This window comes from Prunus persica, chromosome G2, assembly GCF_000346465.2.
Source record: "Prunus persica cultivar Lovell chromosome G2, Prunus_persica_NCBIv2, whole genome shotgun sequence".
NCBI classification, from domain to species: Eukaryota; Viridiplantae; Streptophyta; class Magnoliopsida; order Rosales; family Rosaceae; genus Prunus; species Prunus persica.
In genome coordinates, this window is record NC_034010.1 from 8152326 (window position 1) to 8176515 (window position 24190).

General features: G+C 35.2%; 2 long non-coding RNA genes across 6 annotated transcripts; one reads left to right on the forward strand and one right to left on the reverse strand.

Annotated features, from left to right (window-relative positions):
* On the forward strand, positions 32 to 1138 carry LOC109947513. The gene is made up of 2 exons (XR_002270285.1): positions 32 to 490; positions 654 to 1138. It is a non-coding gene; the product is annotated as an uncharacterized LOC109947513 (long non-coding RNA).
* Positions 12312 to 17526, reverse strand: LOC109947688. 5 transcript variants are annotated; one of them, XR_002270503.1, is made up of 9 exons: positions 17365 to 17526; positions 17152 to 17231; positions 15429 to 15679; positions 14985 to 15191; positions 14780 to 14872; positions 14104 to 14485; positions 12871 to 13193; positions 12695 to 12769; positions 12312 to 12616 (listed from the first exon to the last, which is right to left on the reverse strand). It is a non-coding gene; the product is annotated as an uncharacterized LOC109947688 (long non-coding RNA). The 5 variants fall into 5 exon arrangements; XR_002270502.1 differs by having other exon boundaries at positions 17354 to 17526; XR_002270501.1 differs by having other exon boundaries at positions 12871 to 13134; positions 17329 to 17526.

Sequence of the window (24190 nt, forward strand, 5' to 3'; positions counted from 1 at the left end):
AACTTTGGAGGATGTTTAGTTAGTAAATTATTTAAAACTTTATCACAAAAAATTGGAAGAAAATATATTGCATGATGGGTTTAACTTATTTAAATTGATTATATAGGAGCTGATAAACACTGTGAGTATAGAAAATATATAGTGATTAATGAAAGAAGATTAAACAAATTATAATAATTTGCTACATTATTTATACTTTATATATTGCATGATAAGATATATAAATGACTTAATATCACTTAGAATTTCTACAAGATTTAAATTTAAATTATTTATACTAATTATTCTTGAACTTTTCGACTTTTTCATAAAACTTCTTGAGATTTTTAAAGTTACAAGAACACTCTTGTAGTTTTAAATTTTTACAAAATTCGTTCTCATTGTTTTTTAATCCATGGACTACTGTGTGGCCCATCCACGCGGGAGCGGATCAAGAATTGAATGTTGTTACGTCTACCTTTAGCTACAAGCAGCCACGTGCCCGGACAAAGTAAGATGCATTTTCTCCTTTTTCGATTTGTTAACAAAATATTATACTTGGAATAATGGGATTCATCTCTTTCACAACCCACTTTCTTTATTTCTTATTAGGTAAATTCTTCTTCACTGAACCGTTAATCAGTTAACAGTTGTGTTTTTTTTTTCCTTTGCAGTTTAGCAACAACTTTTTAGGCAAATGCCAGTCAAAGCAGCCATGCCAGGTTCCCCAGCCGTTGCTTATCATCAGCAGAAAGCAAACAACTGAAAATCACAACTAGAACATAAAGAAACATAATAACAGAAAATTAATTGATTAACTTACGCACCAGAAATTAAAAATGAAAATAAAAAGAGAAAGGGTGTAAAAGAAGAGCAAAATAGAGGTGAAATGGAGGACAACCAAGAGGCTAATATCACCAAAGAATTGATGATTCAAAAGAAAATTTCATGAAAAGTTTGGGGAGATTTACCTTGAGAGTGAAATTTACTGAATGAACTGAGAAATGATTGAGGAACGCGAGAAGTGCTGGAGAGATACTAAGACTGCCATAGACCAAATTTATGAAGAACAATAAATTCATAACAAACCAATGATGTACAAACAAAAGTAATAAGTAATGACAATTATCAAAGGGTTTTGTTTCTTTTACACACTTTACTTTACACATTTATTTTTAAATTATATTTAAGTTTAAGCACATTTACTTTACGCACTTATTCTTCGTTTCATTACTTTTCACTTTCAATTTTCAGCTCCACTCACTCTACATTATTTGGTTGCTCACATAAAGCCTTGGCCCATAAGTAGTGAAAGAACCTAGGCCTTAAGAAGCAGGGCCGTCCCTGAGATTTTGAGGGCCCTGTGTGAACTTAAATTGGGGCTTCACATAATCTAATACGAAATACTATAAATAAAAATTTGGCATAACTTAATGTCATAAACAATTTTTTTTATAACTAAAAGTCATGAATAAATATATAATGACAATCAGAAATCAAATTCATAAAAATTTAAATGTTTCTATTTGATAAAATTAAATGTTTGGTACAAAAATAAGCTCATTGTGCCCCTACAAGGCCCTTGCTACCTCCAATAAGCAATTTGTGTTTAATAGGAAACAAAATTAGCAATCACAAATTAAAGAGTAGTTGCACACAAATTCCTGAAATTTGAATTTGACTATTTGATTTTGAGTGTTCTTTATGAATATAGGAATTAGGGTTTTCTCTTTTTGGTGTTGAAATTCCTGAAATTGAAAGAATAACTAAAATTGTCAAAGGATTGAAAAAAGAACCAAAGAGAGATTGATGAATGATGATGGTTACTTACCAGAAAATCAGAGTTTAAAAGAAAAAAAGAAGCCATGAAGTTTTTTTTGTTTTGTTTTGAATGAAAAAAGTACTTTTCTTAGATGAGAAATTTTTTTAAATTTTTTTTTTAAAAGAATGATCGGAGTAGAAAGTGTTTAGGGGATATATATATATATACTCCTCCTGTGGTTAGCTTCGATGTTTCCTTTTATTTCAAGGGTTTTTGGTTTTCATTTATTTATTTATTATGTAAAGTTTTTACTTATAATGCAAAAATAATATAAAAACTGCATATAGACCGACTTCAGCAAGAATCGAACTCTGACACTACGTTAAATGGAGAAGCACTGAAGCCAACTCCACCAGACACGCCCTTGTGCAAATGTCTAGCACGCTATACTATATATACAATTCCTATAGTATTAATATATATACTATAAAGAATTTTTTTTTCGGGGGGCCCTTAAGAATCGAGGGCTCTGTGCGGTGGCACCACTTGCGCCACCCCAGGGCCGCCCCTGTTAAGAAGGTTCCTTGCTCGGCTGAACAATCGTTTGATTAAGGTCAAATCTCGGACGCAAGATACACTCACATTCCATCCAAACCAAATTCGTGGCTTGGTGGTGGCACACCAAGCACTCAAAAAAAGAAAGACCAACAGTTCCTTCCGTCGGTCGCCTCAGTAAAAAGATGGAAATAAGTAATCTATATATATAAAGCAAAAGGCAGAGAATGGTGAAACATTCAAAATACCAAAAAATGCCCTTGGTTAATGCAAACATTAAGAATTCAAATTATTAATTAAATGAGGATAATATGGTAAATTCACACTTTTTCATATTTAAAAAAATTAAAAGAAAAAGAAAAAGCAGATAATGGATCCTATTTTTATGGAACACAACTACCCATTATTTTTTTTAATTCTAAAATAAATTTACTTATTTTTTTAAAAAAACCTCTCGCAAGCGCGGAAGCGCGTGCAGAGAGGCTAGTTTATATAAAATAAAATAAAAAAGATCTGAAATAATAAAAGAAACTGTATTAGGAACAACTATTAGAGCAGTTTCGTACATTTGATTTGAACAACAAATCTAACTTGCTGAACTTGTCTCAAGTATCTCAGACTTGCAAGGAAAAATACATCAGCCCATAGACAGATCTAAACTTAGATCTACAAGAAGAGAGAGAAGGAGAAAACTAAAGCAAGAGAAGAAAACCGCACCAGAGAAAGGGAAAGAAAAAAAGAAAAGGAAGAAAAAGAGAAAGGATGAAGGAAGAAGGAAAAGTGGGAGAGTTTGTGATGAAGTCTAGGGCCAATATGGAATTTGACCAATATATGATACAGGGCGTACAGTAACCCAAACATATATACCCAAAATACAGAGAATAGAAGGATAAAGCAGTATATTTTAGGGCAAAATCCCAACAGAAACTCAACAGACTAATGTCCGAAACTATATTCATCAACAAAAAACATAAATGCACGAGTATCTAAATAGACTATTTATACTAGAATACAGAAAACCTAATTGACATAGGAAATTAAATCAAATCTTAGTAAGAATGGGAAAACAAAAGAAGTAACTAATAATTTAAAGTAAATAGAACCCTAGCCCAAATGACTAACGGGCCTGTGTAATCTTAGAGTGCTTCATAGATGCTTCTGCATCAATATATTACTATAATAGGAACACAGGTGACGTAGACGACTCCGATGGGATTCATCGCTGGGATCAATTATACTTTCAACCTACTTGCTTGTTTTTTTCTATTCTTGGATGTGCTTGAGTTTTATAATTTTAAATAGGAAGAAAAAAGAACAAAATGAAAGATCCAAAATTCCACACCACACTAATGAAATATTAAAACAAAATGGCAAAGAAAGGTTCACCTGCATAAGAAGAGACTGACGGACATCGGAGACTGAGGTTTAGCCGGTGTGAATAGACAGAAGAATTTGATGAGTGAGAGGCAGGGGTTTTTTGCCAAAATGGGATACCCGGGCTGAGTGCAGCTTCGAGTCTAAAGATTAAACGGAGGAGCGAATAGACAGAAGAATTTGATGAGTGAGAGACAGAAGTATATATGCTTTCATATACATATTTGAATTATATGTCAAATTCTCTGTTGATTGGATTGTTTGAATTATATGGCATATAAACTCACATGGGATATTAATCCCGACATTGAATGCATTATGCTCTTTTCCACAATCACCGCTGGACTCTCTTTCTTAGCCCGAATTATCTCTGTTCGTATTTATTTGTTTTCGTTTTTATTTTTCGTTTTTACGACAATACCCATGTGAGGTTTCCATGGCGTTCCGTTTATATCCCGTGTGAGTTTATATGCCAAAGGTTTTGGTGAGAAAACGACTTTTGGCTTGATTATGTTCTATTATATTAATAAATAGGAGGTGGCCTGAGGAACTTGAAAAGGACTACATGTGGGGCCCATCTACGGATTTGGTGTTTTCTCCTTTACTTTGGATTAAAAAAAGGAAAATGCTAGGGAGACCAACTTTAGATACCAACTTGTGTACCAACTCTCTAATAGAGTGTGGGACCCATTGTATTGGTGGGCTCCACCTCTATTAGAGAGTTGGTACACAAGTTGGTATCTAAAGTTGGTCTCCCTAGCATGACCCTTAAAAAAATATTTTATGTCCACTTCACCAATATATATATACATATATATATATTATATTATATTATATTATATGTAGAAGAATCCAGACTCATCGCTGGCGGCAACTCTACTCTCAACCTACTTTCTTATTTCTACGCGTGTTTAGCACTCAACTTATTTTGCCGTTGAAAGCTCGAAGTTGTCTCTTTTTGACCTAAAAAACATTCCTCCCTGAGAAAAATTATTATTTTTAAAAGTACACATCAATTTGTTTTTATTTTATAAAAATATTTTTAATATTTTCTGTTTTTGGGACATCAAATGCGTTTTTGTCTTATTTTTGTTCTTTAAAAATAAAAACAACCTTTTAAATTAGCCCCTAGTGTTTCAATCTTTTTTACGTTGCGGTACAAGAATCATTTTCATTTTTCAAACTTTTTCAGGCTGATGATGTAAGCATTTAATTAACAGTCAAATAAGAAAGTTATTATGGGAATATTTTCAAAACCTCAAAAAGCTATGTGAAAATGAAAAATATATCAGGGATTTTAAGTCATAGCTCAACCCCACCCCACGACTGAAACATTTATTATTAGAGTGGCTCCAGCGAAGGAGCCCAGCCCGAGGCAAGGGCAGAAAAAAAAAAAAATTTCGCTCCAGCGTGCAGCCCAGGCCCGGGTTTGGTGTGGGACCCACCAACTCGGGCCAGCCCAAAGGCCAAACCAGCCCCAGGTCCAAAACGCGGGTGCTGACGTCAGCTAGGGCTGTCAAAATTTTTTTACCGTTGGCGCGTGCAATGCACGCGCCAACGGTAAAAAAATTTTGAATCAGCGCGCGCTGACGTCAGCGCTGACGCCAGCGCCAACGGTAGGCTGCCACGTGTCGCGCTCAGTGCCTTCCGATCTGCTTCTCCTTTCTAATCCAACGGCTGAGGCTTTTTTGGGTGAAAAAAATATGAAAAAAAATTCTAAAAAATTCTAAAAAATTCTGGTATTTTTTTCTATAAATACCTATCAATACCCTTCACTTTCAACACCAATACTCTTACATTTCATTATACTTCTACTAATATTCACTCTTTTTACACAACATTTTCCTCTTTTTCATCTAGCATTTTGATTTCATATTTTTATGGCTTCTTCTATCGAAACCGGAGGGGCTTGGAGCACAATGGAAGATGTTTCTTTGTGTGAGGCTTGGCTCCAAATTTGTCATTGTCCCGTGTCCGGCAATGAAATGAAATTTTTTCACATGTGGAAAAAAATTCATGCCGAATTTTGTGAAAAAATTCCGGGGTCTACTCGTACGGAGATGGCATTATCCAGTAGGTGGAAAATTCTCAATAAAGAGTTGGGAAAATGGAGAAATGCCCTAGCAAAAGCGATGGACAACTATAGAAGTGGGCAAAATCGTACTAACGAGGTAAGTATTTTATAATTTTTGTGTTATTAAGTTTAATCTCCTAATATATATATTTTGTTAATATTGCTTGCATTTTCAATATGTTGTATATATTTTGTTAATATTGCTTGCATTTTCAATATTTTGTTAATATTGCTTGCATTTTCAATATGTTGTATATATTTTGTTAATATTGCTTGCATTTTCAATATTTTGTTAATATTGCTTGCATTTTGAATATGTTGTTAATATTTCTTGCATTTTCAATATTTTGTTAATATTGCTTGTATTTTTAATATGTTGTTAATATTTCTTGCATATCCAATATATTTTAAATATTTATTGCATTTCCATTTTTTTGTTCAATAGATGATTCAAGCACAAATGTGGTTCGGTGCAACCGGGGGTGGCAAAAAAAGTTTCACCCATCATGAATGTTGGGAGGTGGTGAAATTTTGCAAACGCTTCGTAATTATTCCAACGGGTCCGGAGGTTGTGTTAAACGAGACGCCACTCCGTGATTCAATGACATCGGATTCACCTCTTGATTCTCCTATGAGTCAAGACTCACCCATCGAAAAGGAGCCGAGGCCCATTGGCCGAAAGGCCGCGAAGGCAAAGAAGAAGGGTAATTCAAGCAATCAAAATTCACAATTTTTGGAGGAAATTGCAAGGCAAAACGGCATAAGAATAGAAATGGAGCAAAAACGCCAAGAGCACGAGTTGGCCCTTGATGCTGAGTTTGCACGTGAAAGGGAGTATTTGCGCAAAAAAGATATGGACAAGACAGATCGGGAAACCATGGCGATGGATACAAGTCATATGTCCCCTGAAACAAAACAATTTTGGAAGCTAGAACGAAGGGATGTTATGAGAAGAAGACTTTTCCGGGATGATGGGCCTAGCAACACGGATTGGTTAAATGATGGAAACCATTAAATTAATTAGCATATCTTTTATGTATTTGTATTTTAGTTGTTTTCTATTAAAGTTGTTATAATTCATGTATTTTATTTTATTAGTAATTCATAATGACTTGTATTACATTTCATTATTTAATAAACAAAGCATTCAATAAATTACCTTTTTATTCAACATATTCCATACTTCAAACAAAACATAATAAAATTAAAATTAAAAGTACAAACAAGGCACAATAATAAAAATAAAAGTACAAACAAGGCACAATAAAAATAAAAACACAACCAAACCATACTAAATAAAACATAAGCAAAGCATCTATTCTCCATTATTAATCTTCATTGCCTTTCACCGCCCATAGATGCTCCATCAAGTGAAATTGACGCATTTCATGAATATACGAAGATTGCATCTCCCTATATCGATCTATCATTCGGGTCATCAAATGACCATCCCTCACCAACGGTTCCGGCTCAAACGGTTCTCCATTTGGCCCCATGGGCCTTTCATAAATCCGTGTCAAAGCCGTGTTCATTGGATCCGGTTCGTAGACCTCTAAAGCATCATAATCGTACTCATCCTCCACAATCATATTATGGAGGATGATGCAAGTCATCATAATGCTTCTGAGGATCTCCTCATCAAACATGCGGGCCGCACCTCGAATAATCAACCACCTGGCTTGAAGGATGCCAAAACACCTTTCGACATCTTTCCTGTATCCCTCTTGATATGTAGCAAATAATTTTTGCTTCTGGGATCGGGGATTTGGAATGGTTTTGACAAAAGTCGTCCACCTCGGGTAGATTCCATCAGCTAGGTAGTATCCTGTCTGGTATACTGTATTGTTGACTTCATAGGTGACATTGGGGCCCTGACCTCTCAATACATCGTTGAAGACGGGGGATTGACCCAGCACGTTGAGGTCATTTTGTGATCCTGCAACTCCGAAGAAGGCATGCCAAACCCATGTGTCGAAACCAGCAACCGCTTCAAGGATGATACTTTTTTGGCCTTTTCGATTTCCATAATCACCTTGCCAGGCAGTTAGGCAATTCTTCCATTGCCAATGCATGCAGTCGATGCTACCAATCATTCCAGGGAATCCTCGAGCTTCGGCTTTTTGCAGAAGCCGTTGGAGGTCCCTGGGAGTAGGTCTACGCAGGTAGTCCCTAGTGTACAGAGTTTCAACAGCTTGACAAAATCTTACCAAAGCCTCCAACGTAGTGGACTTCCCCATCCGGGCAATCTCATCCACCTGATCAGCAGATGCTCCATACGCCAACATTCGTATAACAGCTGTAAGCTTTTGCTCCGGAAGAAGCCCCAAAACCCCAGCAGCATCACACTTTTGAACAAAGTATGCATCATAATTGCAAATATCATGCATGACTTTATTGAACAAATGAGGTTGCATTCTAAATCGCCTTCGAAAATCAACATCAGAGTACAAAGAAGTTGGGATAAAATAATCTTCCAAAAGATTCTTACCCCTAGAATGCCTATGTCTTTCCACATTCCGGCGGCGGCCGGCTTGTGAACTATGGCGGCGACCTTGGTTCTCTTCTTCTTCCAAAGCCACTGTTATGAGAACTTGCTCATCGACTTGTCTCTGCAACTCATTGACTTCATCTGCTCTACGGTTTCTCTCTCTTCTTTCTCTCTCTTGTCTCTCCAAGCATCTCCTAAATTCTTCCATTCAGAATGAATGAAGTATGAATTATAAACTCTCAGAAATGAAAATATAGAAAGATGTGGTGTGAGAGGTATGAGCTGAGACTCTGGTTTTATAGAAAAATTTGGCAAGATAGACATGCCATGTGGCTTGATTTTATTGGATGAAAATCATATCTGAAATTTGAAATTCATCCGAAATTTGAACCCTAATTTGTATGAAATTCAAAATTTGAAATTCATCCGAAATTTGAACCCAAATTTATCTGAAATTTGAACCCAAATTTATCTGAAATTTGAATTTTGAAATTCATTCGAAATTTGAACCCAAAAATTTATCTGAAATTTGAACTTTGAAATTAATCCGAAATTTGAATCCAAATATCTTATCCGAAAATTTTATCTGATTATGAATAGTCTTGACACGTAGGAATCCGAAAATCTTATCTGAAAATATTACCCAAATTAATTATTTTCATTAAAAAATAGGAGGAAAAAACAAAAAAGTGAATAGTAATTGCCATGGCTAAGGGCAACGGGTGGAGAAACGATTTACTATTTGCAAGGGCAACTACTATTCACGTGAATAGTGCTTGCCCTAGCTCCACCCTTGCCATGGCTAAGGGCAAATGGGTGGAGTTGCTCTTAACCAATCACGTTTCGTCAAGCTCAGACATTGATTGTATAACCACGGGACAAACACGTGGAGATGAATTAGCAATCGACCCGTGCAATCATTCAACAAGAGAGTGCTCTTTCTTTATTATTATTTTTTCTTGTTGATCTATTCCGTCGTCATTTCATCTTTCCTGTGCTCTTGGATTGGATCTCAGGTTCATCATACATCCTGCAGGAAGGCTTCGGGAAGACGTATCCAAAATCATTTGTATTAAGGTAGAATTTTCATGGATATGGATGACACCAGGTGGTTTCGAACGCAGCTTAAAGACCACAATCTTGATCTCTCCTCCACCTGGTCTGTTGCAATTTCCTTGTAAATTTGTTATCCATATTTTATTTATATGGTATATTGATTTAAAGAGAAGGTTCAGTTTCGTGTTGATTGGGGGTAATTGGCAGCAGATTTCGGAAGCTGCTGGAGGGGTGCTTTTAAAAGCTGCTGTGGACGGAAGATTTAATGAATTTTTCGATCTTTACATTTGTTATTCTTAACCTACATAATAATAGTTTGATTACTTGCATATTATTCATTTTTTAAATTACAATGTTTGTTATCTCACACTTTGCTCATCATACAATGCATTTTTTTCAAAAAAAAATTGTATCAAAACAATAGATAATTGACTAATTGAACATCTTCTAAAGTTCCATCACAAATTTCCATGTTTTTCTACCACTTTTTGTCATTTTTATGGATATCGATATTTTACATTGATATTTCTATGTTTTTGGACCACCGATATTTTCAAAACCCTCAATATTTAAATCCTTGGTTAGAACGCATATGCAAGGCTCCATACCTACCAGCTTGCTTACACTTTTTAATTGGTTGGCATACCAGGATGTTTGATCCGCCATTGCAGGAGAGTGGGAAGGAAAAGTGGGAAGCTTTCATTCATCCTGTTTGTTTATCATCATTTAATTTCTTACAGATATATGGAATATAATTTTAGGATTGAGTATAGCTATTAATCATTCAGCAACTTTGATCAATAAGTCTTTTACATATTAGTTATCTGTTGGTATATTCTTAATTTAGCTTTTGATATCAGTTATGAGCTAATTATTTGCTTCTTGTCTTGTGAGAACTTTGCAGGAAGTAGAGTGCATTTTGGGGTGGAAAGAGAAACATTCAGCACACAGCACCAATACCATACCATTAGTGACTTTCACAAACTACACCAACTTGATTCTTTGTTAATTAGTTGCATGTTACAATAACAATACAGTAATTACTTAGGCTTAATTTGTAGCAGGTTTGTGAGTATACCAAAGTGAATATTAAACATGTTTTAGAGAATAGTAATATTTTAAAAAATCTAAAAAGCAAATTTAGGACACGTTAATACCAAAAGTGCATCTGCTATTTCCTCTGGTTTCTGCAATAATTGAATAATAATAAACGTTAAGAGTAGTTTAACATAAATTAAAAAGCACTTTTAGGTCATGTGTGTACGTTGATTAAAAAGCACTTTTAGGTCATGTTAATGACTAAATTAAAAAGCATTTTCCTTCTCGAGGTCCTCATAGATATTAACATGAACGAGTGCATGTCTGAAAAACATGAGTGCCGCTTGCACATTTGGGTTGTATTATTTCACCAAAGGCACTACGAAAGGTTCCAGAAATGATTTCACCAAAGTCAACCTTTTCTCTCGCCATAAGCTTTCTGTAATCCTTTCTCCAACCTTTTTTCTCAACGTCTGCATTTCTTTTTAGGTTGTATTATTTCATCTCTGGGTGTGGGAATTGGCCTAAGTATGTTCTGACTCCCACGCTTGAACTGCTCCGCATCCCATTGATAACAATTCTCCAAGTACTCTTTTATCCCACAATCGTTGTGCAGGTGCTGGAGCAGCAGTTGTGTTGGCCACTGATGGACTTGCCACATAAGCAGCAGCTGTCTGTGCCGATGAGGATAACCCTTGTTGTGCTGATAAAGGACCAGGATCAGCTTGCAGAGCTACTGGCTTGGCACATGCTGCTGATACACCAGTCTGTGGATCTTCTTGTGCCGATGATAATGGGCCTTGTTGTGCTGATGAAGGATTGGCACGTGTCGATGATTTGTTTCTCGACCATTAATCCGAGGTAAAGGTACGTCGTATCACATTAGTACTAGATATATAATAATTTAATAAGCAAAAGAAAAACATGCAAACATGCAAACATGTTCACCAATTTAGTTAAACCTTCAAACAAAATAAGTGGTTTGCTTGAAAACTAAACCGTTCCATAAGAGTAAATCAAGATCTTCTAGTAGCTGTTTCTACCAAATTTACATCTTTATTAAGTTCTGTTTAGGCGTGATTAAGCTTTCTTGGAACTTCAATTTTTGCTCACTGAACACCAATTCTTCATGTTTCTAAACATATCTAACTATTCATCGGCTAACAAGTTGAACCGCAAAAACTAAACCCCAAGTTGAACCTCCACTCTGCAAATATAAACATAAATAAAAAAATTCAGCTCTACAAATTCTAAATTTGAAGAAGAAAAACTTAACAATTAAACTAATACATGAGGTTTACCCGGGGTGAGTGCAGCTTTGAGTCTAAAGATTAAACGGAGGAGCGAATAGACAGAAGAATTTGATGAGTGAGAGGCTAGGGTTTATGGCTCTTAAATAGGTTCATAATTGCACACTAAACCCAACATTACTTAATTTGTGCAGTATGCTTTCATATATATTTGAATTATAGTCTCTTCATGTCTCTTATAAATGTTAGAGCTTTTCTCTGTTGCTGAAAGTTAGATATTTGGGGCCAAAGGCTCAGATAGTCCAATCCATTGTTTGGTACAAGGCCACACTAGACAACATTGGACTTCATTTTATTAGAAAAAAAAATTGAAAATTTTCTTACTGTTTATTAGATTATTTAATATGACAAATAATTAATTAAAAATGTATCAAATTACAAAACCAATATTTATAACGGTTCGGATCTGGTCTAATTTTAGCCGACCCGTGGGCTGAACTGATGAAGAGCTCGATTCTTGAGTTGGGTCGGGTCTAGGTTAAAACCCAAAATTGGGCCAAATCGCAAATGGGCCTCAGGTCTGGAGTTGGTTCTGCATTGTGATCGAATTAGGCTTGAGCCCAAATTATATTTTCTTACAGCCAAAAAAGCCCAAATCATATTTACTTTAAGCCCAAACCCTTTTTTTGTTGTCAAATTGCCAAAACCTAATAAGTTCTTATTAACAAGCCCAAATCAGTTTTTACTCCTCTTTCAAATCCTGAAATTATGCAAATTCAACCTATAAAAATCCATCATTCCAATCTAAGTTTCTAAAACAACTAAATAAATCCCACCTTCACACAATCAACCAACCAACCAAGGAAAGAAAATATAATGTCTTACAAACCATTACAAAAAATAACACACAAATAAAACTAGCAATCCAAATTAAACTTATGAAATGAAAGATTACAACTCATCACAAAAATACACATGAAGATAATATCCTTGCAAAAAATCTGCTGCATCCATTCTTCCAAAAGCCTTAACAAAATAATCTACATAACACTTAAAAGAATTAATACAAAGTTTCACCATCAACAAATCATAATTAAAATAAGATGCAAGAAAAATACCTTCCAACATATCTTCATCACACTAAGAAGGGGGAGTCTTATTCAAATTTGTTGTGGATGTTTTACTCCCCATTTCTACAAAATATAATAAAATAAATCAAACCAATTTGAGTTATAACACATAAAAATAAGAAAATAATCGGATTCAAATATACGTATACAAATAAAAATATTACCCATTTCAATTGATTCATAGAACTCCATCTCCTCACTGCTTGGCATGTGTTGCAATGAAGATATATCTTTGGACCTTATCCAATTTTGAGAGCAAATCAAAGCCTCAACCATCCTAGGAGACAATGAGCTTCGAAACAAGTCAATCACTCTCCCACTTGTGCTAAAACAAGACTCCGAAGCTATTGTGGAGGTAGAGATTGCAAGCACATCCTTTGCAATTGATGCCAAAGCAGGATACTTTAGCCCATTTATTCTCCACCACCCTAGTATATCAAACTTGTCATCAATGGATTCAAGTAGATCCAACAAGTACCTATCCACACTACAAGAAAAACAAGTATTAGTGGCCACCCACTTGGTCACAGAAACTACCCTTTTTGGTCACTGAATGCAATCAATGTCCAAATATTGGTGGTCACTAGAAACTCGTCACAAATTCTATTTAGTGGCCAATGTCAACTATTGGTCACTACAACACAAAGAATTAGTGGCTATCCACGTCTGGTCATTAATGAAAACACTATTAGGGACCATAACTTTGGTCACTAAAGGGCTTACAATTTGGTCATCAAACATGCATTTTGGTCGCTAAAACTAGGTCACGTGCCCACATTAGTGACCTACTTGCTTGGCCACTAATGTATTTCAAAAAATTGGTAACTAATTAGGTTTACCTCTCCATGTTCTTTATTTATTGTATTACAATTTGAAATCACAATTAATTTCTTTTAAACAGTGCTGTAGATGAAATTTATAGCATCAAATAATTCATTGCATTTAAAAGCAATCCATATATCTATCTAACATTCTTCCAACAAATTCACAAGATGTCTCAAAAACAAAATGCTACATATCTAAATGTCAAGTGATTCCCAAAAACAAATAACAAAAGATTCATCACTGGTAGATTGTTTTCTGCCCTTTATCCATCAGACTTGGATCAAACAAAGAATAATGTCAGTTTCAGACTTGGATCAAACAAAGAATAATGTCAGTTCTTACTTGGGATGCACTAAATCGGGAATTAACTAAATGCAAGAATAATTAAACTCAAGGGCTAGCTAGCGCATCTCTAATTATTTAGTTGCTTAAAGTTTATCTGTCACTTGTCTGAAGTAATTGGAAATTAGGAACTCATCGATGATGAAGTCGAGGATAATTGGAAATTAGGAAATTAGTATATTGTCCGGTTTGCAAAAATTGTATTGTAGTAAGATGAGAGTTAAGCTAACCTCATTGATGATGAAGTCGAGGATAACTGCTCCAGCAATCTTTTTACTAGTGCATCTGTCTCATTTTGCCTTGTAAATAAACCTTCTAACTGATACTTTGTGCATTGGAATTCTCGTTCATTTCAAATAACTCATTTGCTAAAAGCATACATTATTTCTCTGCATCATCTGCCCTCCTTTTAGCCTCCTCAACTGTAGCATGATTGCATTGTCCAACTTTAAATGTTTTGGGTTTCAGACCTGCTCCTAAGCCACGTATATAACCTGACCTAGGTGGACCAACAACTTTAGAAAGAACTGAGTCATATATTTCATCATTAGACATCAATTCAACAGATTCCTCATCTATTTCTGGCAGGTTCTTCAGCTTCTTCATCTCATCCTACACAGAATATATACATCATGTTTATGTACAATAAGCTCAAAGGATCTGAAAAAGCTCCAAAGCAATAAAGACTTGCAAAAGCATTCTTGTCGCCTTCGCCAACCTATGTTGTTTTCTTTGTGCTAAATCAAGTGAGCTGAAACAAGTCAATATGGCTAGGTTCTTCTCCAGTTTCAGAATTTCTCTATTTCATATAGTCATAGACCACCATCATGTTATTTACAAGTTTCATAAATTATAACTTCAAAAAATTTCAATGTAAGAAGATTGTAAGGGTCAAATGAAGCTTACATTTTCATATCTAATACGACTAAAGGCCTTTGGCCCAGCACAATGTGTGATCTTCAATTTCTTTCTATTTTCCTTATTTTTTGTGCTACTTTTCTGCAAAAAATGAATCCAATTTCTTTCTAAGTTCCAGAAAAGTAAAGACCGCAAAAAATGAATTCATGCTGTACACAATATCAAAATGAAGAGGAACTAGATAGTGTCTCACCTTCCACTCATCTTTTTGCCATAATTGAACTAGATAGTTCTAATCATCCTCTCCCACTGTTTGAGGTCGATGCTCAAGTGCCTCCTCCTCATATCCATACTCCAGAAATTTCTTATGCAAATTCTAACCCCAAGAGTAGTATCTTCTCTTCATGTGATCCTCAATAGCCATATGCACACAAGGTTCATTGCTCAAATTGAATTTCTCCTAAAATTTTAAAGTATATTACTCATTACCATATCAAAGAAAGAAAAGTATCAACACTTTACTTTGTGCTAAGAGAATATCTAAAATATCTAAAATAAATATAACAATTGTTTGCCACAGAGAGAGGGATGCTAAAAAGAAATGATTCGAATTCTGTTGCTTCAAGCTTCAAATAGTTTGAGTAAATTTGCAAGTAAAGAATGATTTGAATTCTGAAAATGGTTTGAATGTACTTACACGAACCCGACGCAACATCATTGTAACATCTTTCCTTTCAAATTTTTTCCAACTATCTTGTAATGGAGCATTCCTTCGACCTATGCACCCTAAATTCGTGATATAGCTTTGACAATTGTTTCCTACAACTCTCTTAATATGCTCAGGAATGTCAATTTCAACTAAATCACCAGAACGTCTCTCCTTTGATAGCTCAATACCTAGTGTCTGTCCATGCCTTTTCTTGCTGCTTCTTGAACCAACATCAAACTCTACATACAATCACAAACAACTTTTACTGCAGTTAATTAAAAAACAGAGAATGTATAAAGTAGCAATTGCAGATTTGTAGTGCTGATGTCTAAATCTAGGTTTCATGGTCTTAAATGTACATGTATGAAACTAGCCTAAAGCAAACAAAATTGGTATGACAATAATTTTAGAGCCTGCCCCAAGAAGCAAATTAATTAAGTTTGAAATGGCTGTTAATTTGTCAACACTAATCAGTAACCACTAATAGAGTCCCCAAGAGCATTTCAGATTACAATCAAGTAGAACACAACACAATAGGAATAAGAGTAATGAAAAAGCAAGAATGAAGATGAAAACCCATTATGATTTCAATAAACTCTTTAAGTTGCAAGGTATAACCTAAGTGCTTTTGATCAAGAGAGGACAAGTAACAGACAACATAGCAAGTAACAAACAGTGAAGTCAAACATGCATATTTTAAGTCCAACTATCTCGGATCCATATATCAAATAATGTATGGTGTTCCTTGCTCTATCAATGAAAAATTTATTGACATGACTGTCCAATTACTTTCAGTCATAAAAAAAACAATCCCAAACTTCCCATAAGCATAGTCTACACTCTGGAACTCCAAATAGATTAATTCCTGAAACTGTTCCCTACATTGGATGTAGTGCTAGCAACCATAATCTCGACAAATTTCTCAATGATGGGAAAAATAACAAGTTCATTAGAGTTTCTCCAACCTGTATTACATAAAATTTTTAGTTCGGAAGAAAACACTAGAAAAATATTTCCCTATTACAATTGAAACTCTCGTAGTATGTATAAATGCCACCCCAACTGTGAATTCAGTGTGAGAAAGAATACAGAATGGATAAACTGGGACTAGAAAGAGAGAAATCTATGAAACCTGTCAAGTTTACATGAGTTAATGGATTCACATTGAAACTTATTAGTTTGACACTCAAACTGCTGCCCGATTATGATTTGTAGTGAGAAAACCATCAAATCAAGATCCCACTACTGGACAGATGATTCTGAACCCCAACACAATTGATAAAGAGTGCATTGTGACTCCAATTAGACAATAAGAATGACAGTAAATGGTGTGCTTTGCCCTTCTTTAGTAAATTACTTATGGGAAGTTCGGAATGGTAATGGAATGCTATCACCACACCAGGGCAAATACACAATACAGACCCACGGGTTCTGTATTCTTCAGGGTTCTGTATAATTATAAACACATTTTCAGGTTCTATATTCTTCTTTTTAAACCTCTATACAAATATATATATACACAATAGAAAATCAATGGATTGTGAAGGGGAAAAGAAAAGTCATCAAACAAGTAGAAAATCTACAACCCCAATAGCATTTCAGATTACAATCAAGTAGAACACAACACAATAGGAATAAGAGTAAAGAAAAAGCAAGAATGAAGATGAAAACCAATTAGGAATCAAACAACCAGAGATCGAAGATTTCTTACCAGAGAAGAAGATGGTCTCAAAAGTTGATTTCAAAATAGGATCTCACTAGCCTCAAGGTCGTTTCTCAAAATCAAAACTTCTGCAACACAGATTAGGAAGATAGGGCATCAAGCTTTTTGGAATCACACCTCAGAATCGAAATTCAAAGAGAAATCAAAACTAAAATCAAAATGAACCTAAAATCAAGCTCTGCCTGAGTACCAAACGAAAACCTAGTTGATTTAAGGACACAAAATGTAGCTCGCTCTAATCTGTCACTCTGATCGGGCCCTCGCTCTCATCTCGCTCGTATCTTGCTCTGGTCTCGCGTCATCTTTGTTTTCTTTTTTATGCAGAGCGTGTTTTGAAAAAGAAAAATCTAAGTTTAAAAAAGGTTAATTGGTCACTGATGTATTAAATAACATAAGTAAGGCTACCTTGGCATTTATGTTGGTCACTAACTTCGTAATCTAAGTTGTTTTCAGTGACTAATTTAAATACTGGTCAGAAAATTTAGTCATTAAAAATTAAAAAATATGTCTCAATCAATTTATTGACCGTTTAATATTATTGGTCATTAACTTTATTGTATTTGTGACCATTATTAATGTGGTTACAAGGAAATTGGTCACTACTGACCTTTTTTCTTGTAGTGCCACTTCATGTGTTATAACCATATTCTCACTCTCTTGTTGAATTTTTTTTCACTTTTCTATCATGGTTTTTCGTTTACGACCTCCAAAAACCAAAGAAGACTCGGTTTCATTATTAGTACTACAACCACTCTCATTGGTAGTACTAGTAGCATCTATATTGTTATTACTAGGTTTATACACTTCATACATATTTAAAAGAAGTTGTTTCAGCTCATTTGTCTTTTGAGCCACCAATCTATCACAATTAGGATCATTTTCAAATATTTCATCAAAGATGTGCTTCAAATTGCTAGCTTGAATCGGGGGTCAATCACAACTCCTATCATTAAGAATGGGTTCACTTTATGAAGTTCACCCCAATATTTATCATATTTCTTCTTCATTGATGCTGCCATATCATTTAAAAGAGTATCTATGACTGTCCGTTCTTCAATAGGAATTGTAACATCATATCTATATAACTCCCGAATCTCCCCATCTATGGCAAGCAAATCATGGAAGGTTGAGTGTGATGTTGGATGCAAAGAAGCTGAAAATTTCAAAGTAACATCATAGAAGGTCTTCAAAAACATAAAAAATGTCACAGCTTTTTTCCAATCTTCATCACTAGTTGGACCCACCCTCTTATTAGTCTTAGACTTTCCCTTCCCTTTCCCACTTCCTTCAATGCCTTCAATTCTCTCGTCATCTTTTTCCTCTTCCTTGAAATACATTAAGTAGGAAGAATCGGGATCATCCCCTATCGTATCAAAAGCTTTTCGAAATTTCAATGCCACATCAAGCATCAAATAAGTGGAGTTCCACCTAGTGGGTACATCCATCATCACCAACCCCTTGCACTCTATTTTTTCCATTTCAACACACATTTTGTGTAACGACCCGATCCTAACTAATAATTAAATACTAAATTATTAAAGAAAAAGACAATGTTACCCCGGAATATTTTAATAAATTTACTTGTTGACTTGTTGACTGGGGAGACTTTGGTGAAATTGTTACATTCCGGCCTAAAAAAGTGTTAAAATATTTAAAGTAAGAAAGAATAAATTTAAAAGAGGAAATAAATTGAAATAAACATTAAAATAAAATGATTTGAATTAATTAAGGTTTTTGAGAAATTAAAATATTATTTAATATTATAAGGGGTAAAAAGGTTATTTTAAGTTTGGGAAGGAATTTGGAGATTCTGATTGTGCCGTTGCGTAGAGCACGTCGAAACGAGTCCGTAGACACGTAGTAGACTCGAATCGGGATTGTAACGAAGAAATGACGATTAAAAGAAGTTCAGTGGCATAACCGTAAATAATTCGAAGTTCAGTTTTTTAAAAAACCCATATTTTCTGCAGCTGGGCAGCTCGACCAGCTGACTTCCAAAGGTGATATCTCTCAACTCCGGCCACCAATCGAAGGAAGACCAGTTCCGTTAGAACCACCATACTTTCCTCTTCCAGTCACAGCCCATATCCGCCTCAATCTGCCGTCGTGGTCGTCGAAAATCGCCACGAAACAGGGTTGTTTTGACAGTTTTTGACGGAATCTCGTGGAGCTCGTTCGGACACCTACGTCCGTCATTTTCTTCATATTTGGTATGTTTTTCCATCCTTTCAATGTGTTCTAGCTGATGGTTGGGTAGGATTTGATCAATTTCTAGTGTTGGCAACTCGATTTGTGACCCAAAATTTGGCCAGATTTCAGGATGAGATTTCGACCACTTCTGGTCATTTTTCGAGGTAGTCTAAGAACAAAATTGGTTCCAAATAGGGTGTTATACCAAGGATAGGAGTTTGAGCTGGCGGTTTGGAGCATTTCTGACTGTCCGAAATTGATCAAGTCACTCACGCGCTGCCAGCACGTGTGGCGGCGCGTGGGCTGCATAGTGAGGTCACTCTTAGTCCTAGAATGATCCGCGTGTTGTCACGAGAGCGTAGAAATTCGCGGATCTCAATTTGGACAACGTACAATTCTCGAATCGTGTAGGATTCAATGGATCGGGAATCGGAGTCCCGGATACTCTGAAAAGGCCAACCCTAGGGCTAGATTTACAGTAACCATCCGATCGTGCGATCGTGAGTAGTCCGACTGTCCGATCGAGACCAAACTCTTGGGACATGTGTCCTACGCATGTTAAGACTTCTAGGAACTCTTGGATCGGAATTTTGAGGTCATGGACCCCACGGGGCCCGGGGTTGACTTTTTGGGACTTATTGCTTTTTGAGTCCTGAGGCACTCCTAGTCCATTCTAATCATTGAAAAGGCTTATATAGGCTTGAGAATGACTTCAAATACAATGCATGCACTTCTAGGAGTGCAAGGCCAGGACTTCGGATTAAATAACGAGGATGAGCTCCATGTGATATGTTTGAGCCTTTAGAAAGCTCATGTGCGTGCGAGTGTTCACTTGGTTTAGTTGCAGTTCTAATTTCATGATTTTATATGATTTCGAGATGAGTATTTAATTATCTGTTTATTTATCACCTGTTTATAATGTTCATATGGTTAATTGTGTGATAGAATTATAAATATAATATTGGAATGGTATGCAAAACATAGATCGAGATAGTTAACAAACTAGCCAAGTGTTTATACTAAAGAGTTAGTCTAAGTCTACAGCTCATCCAACCCAAGTGGCTGGTTTAGGATTTTTGAGTTGTAAATTTTCAGTTTCTTCTTTTCTTCTTCTAGTCTTTCAGTTTACCTGTCCTTCTCTCTCATGGTGTCCAAATTGTAAGACCTGTTCCAAATAGTAAGTCTCAGAGAGGCCTGAGCGGTAGTGGCATTAGTAGGAGGGCGAGAGAACTTTAGGTATTCTGTTATCCTATGGAGTCAGTATTAGAAGCCTCTGTTCACTTTCTTCTTTAGGAGTCCAAACCCAGAATCTTGAGTAAAAATGAGTCGTTTTCTTAGAACCAATTCTTACAGTTCTAGTAGCTCTAGAGCCAATAGTAGTCTTCCAGAGATAATTAATGAAGAATAAATTGAGTATGAACATAATAGTAACCTAGATTATAAAGATTGGAATATACCCAGAGTCCCCAGTCAAGATATTTGTAAGAAAAAATGGGCATTGTCTAGCTTTAAGTCAACCACCCATGTTAAGACAGTCGAACAAGTCTATGCCTTGAGTAAAAATCATGAGACATGTCAATTACTTAATCTTGAGTCAATTAAGAAACATAAAAATGATGGAAACAATTTCCTGCATATTGGTCTAGTACAAGTTGCAGTCAAACCATTAACCAGATTAGGATTAAAAGCTTCAATCCTTCTCTGTTTGCGTGATGCTAGATTTAATAATTTTAATGACAGTACGTTAGGAATAATTGAGTCCAGTCTTGCTAATGGCCTAATTCATTTTGATTGCTATCCAGATTTCATAGTGAGCCTGAGTGATCCACATATCTTAAAAGCAATAACTTTAAATATTAAAAATGAAGGTTATGATATGTTACCAGGAAGCCAACCCCTAGCTTTAGTTTACAGAATTTACTATAAGGTCACAGCAACAAACATGAACTTCCAAGCCTTAAACAAGAGCCCAAAGAGTCAAACTTTGCTAATCCAAAGTCATACGCCTGACGCCACTGTTAGAGTTCCTCACTCTATCAAATGGTCAGATGTAACCCTACCAGCAGATTGGACCTTAACCACTGAGATTCCTCCAGTCCATATCCAACGTAGTCTAAGCGATTTAGACTACATCCAACAATACTTAGATGGCACGGTTAAAATCAATTTTGGTCACCAAGCCCCACAAAGGTCAACAGTCCAACTACAATAGTTACCAACGCTTGATCAATCCCAAAGACACATCCCTGCCAGAAAGTCCTTTGCAGCTTCTTCATCTACCCTAGAACGAGACCTAGAGTTAGAGAAAGCTTTAATTGATTTAAAATTAGAATCATTAAGAAAAACTGCACAAGTCACCCAACCTGTCTATGGTAAAATGCCCGAAGAAAATAAATCTGAGTCCCCTGAATCACCCACTCAATCTGATTTTTTCGAAGCCGGTTTCAAAATCGAAAACCAACTTCGAACACTTAATAAGAAATTTGAGATTAATTGGAAAAAATTAGAAAAGCATTTGCATGCCCCTGAGAATCAAGCCCAAAGAGATAATTATCATACATTAATACCCGATAGAGTCAAAAGACAACAAATATTTAATGAATGGAAAGAATATATGCGCACAGCTAAAGTTGAAATTTATTATATTGATTTTGTAGAAAGCCATTATCTGCCTAAAGAGTTAAAAGCCTTAACACAAGAAAATTGGGAAAAAATAGATCACACTAAGATCCTTGCTAGTCATCCCCCTGTTGAGTCTATAGTTATCCAGTACCAGAATGCCCAAGTCATTGCCAGTCCTTTTAAGATCCCTGATTTAGAAAATAAAATGGTAATTGAACAAAATAATTACATTAACCAGAGTTTAGTCGTCATTGGTAAACAATTGGATAAAATAGAAACTAAAGTCGACAAATTGCTTCCGAAAGAAACTATCGTTAAGACACAAGATCAGAAACCATTAGTCACTTTTGAAGATTTAAAAACTAGTCCAACCTTTAAAACAAAAACTACAATGTCAAAAATTGAGAAAATGTTAGAAGAATTAACGCCAACTAAGAGGAAAAAGAAAAGGTTGAGTCAAGTGTCAAAGTTTTAGGATATTCTGAATCACCCTTTGTTTCCCATAATTCTTCTGAATCTGAATCAATTGATAATATGGAAACAGAGTCTAGTAATATTTCTAAAATTGAGAATGCGTTTAAAAACCTTGAGCTTGAAAATGATCCACAAATACAAAGATTAACAAACAAAGTCAATCCTACTAGTCTCACCAAAAATTGGTACCCTAAGCCTACACCACCTGACCTCCAGTTTGAAGAACGAAATACTCAAAGCCAGTTTTCTGTTTCTTCTGATAAATTATATGAATGAAATATTGATGGTCTTTCTGAACAAGAAATCCTTAACAAACTACAACATATGTCTATGGTCGCCAATAGTTACATCACCAATCACAGTTTCCCACAGTCTGAAATTGTCCCCTTATTAGAAACAGGTTTCACCGTAACCCTTCGTTCTTGGTGGGATAAACACTTAACACATGAGTCTAAACAACGAATAATTCATTCACTAAAAACTAATGAAGAAGGTCTTCCTATTTTTGATGAACAAATAGGTCAAGGCATTGATGATGGAGTCAATACTTTACTTTACACGATAGTTGATCACTTTATTGGAACACCTAGTAATACAACTGCCAGAATACATGATCAATTGAGTAATTTAAGATGCCCTAAATTATCTGATTTTAGATGGTACAAAGATGTGTTCATTTCCAGAGTCATGCTAAGAGAAGATAGTAATCAGCTGTTTTGGAAAGAGAAATTTGTTAATGGGTTGCCAAATCTATTTGCTCATAAGATCCGATCAACCCTTAGTAATGAACAAAGTCATATTGATTGGGATAGTTTAACCTATGGAAATATAATCAGTACAATTAATCAAGTAGGAATGAGAATGTGTGTCGATATGAAAATCGGTAAACAAATTCAATTTGAGAGAAATTCTGCCAAATATGGTTTAATGTCTGTAACCCCGTCAAGAAAAAATAAGCCTAACCGACAGTTTAGTAAAAAACGTTATTACTCACGTAGAAAATAGTCATTCCAGCACAATAATAATAATAGAGAATTTTATAAAAGTAAAAGATTTTCTCCTAAGAAAAATTGGAAAAAGAATCATCATAAAGAAAAGAATACCAGCTTTAAGAAAAGAACCGACAAATGGAAAGTGAAATGTTACAAATGTCAAAAGTATGGTTACTATGCTAATGATTGTAAGGTTAAAGACACAATCAAACAATTGCAAATCACGGAAGCAGAAAAAGATAAATTAATCAAAGTCCTTGAGTTAAGAGAATTCGAGTCTAGTGAGAACGAAACCATGGTTAGTCAAACTGAGTCATCTGAAACATATTCTTCTGAGTCCCAACCTAGTTCACCCCGAATCCAATTTGGTTGCCAAGATGATTGCTGTAAATCTAAGTCTATTAACGTCCTCACTAAACAAGAAGAACAAGAAGAATTGTTAATTGATTTAATAAGTAAAGTAGAAAACCCTGAATTAAAATATGAATATCTAAAGAAACTAAGAAAAGTCATTAGCCAAGAAGAGCCGAGGTAGTCAAACCCCAGAAAATAAGTCTGAACACAACTTTAGAAAAATTTAACAAAAAAAAAAGAAGTCACCCTGCAGGATCTACAACTAGAAATAAAATCAGTCAAAAAAGAAATCATTGAGCTAAAACAAATAAGTCAAAAATTATAGAGTGAAAATTATGAGATAAAACAAGATCTGATTAATCTGTTAGAAAACAGAGTCCCTGAGTCCAAACCAG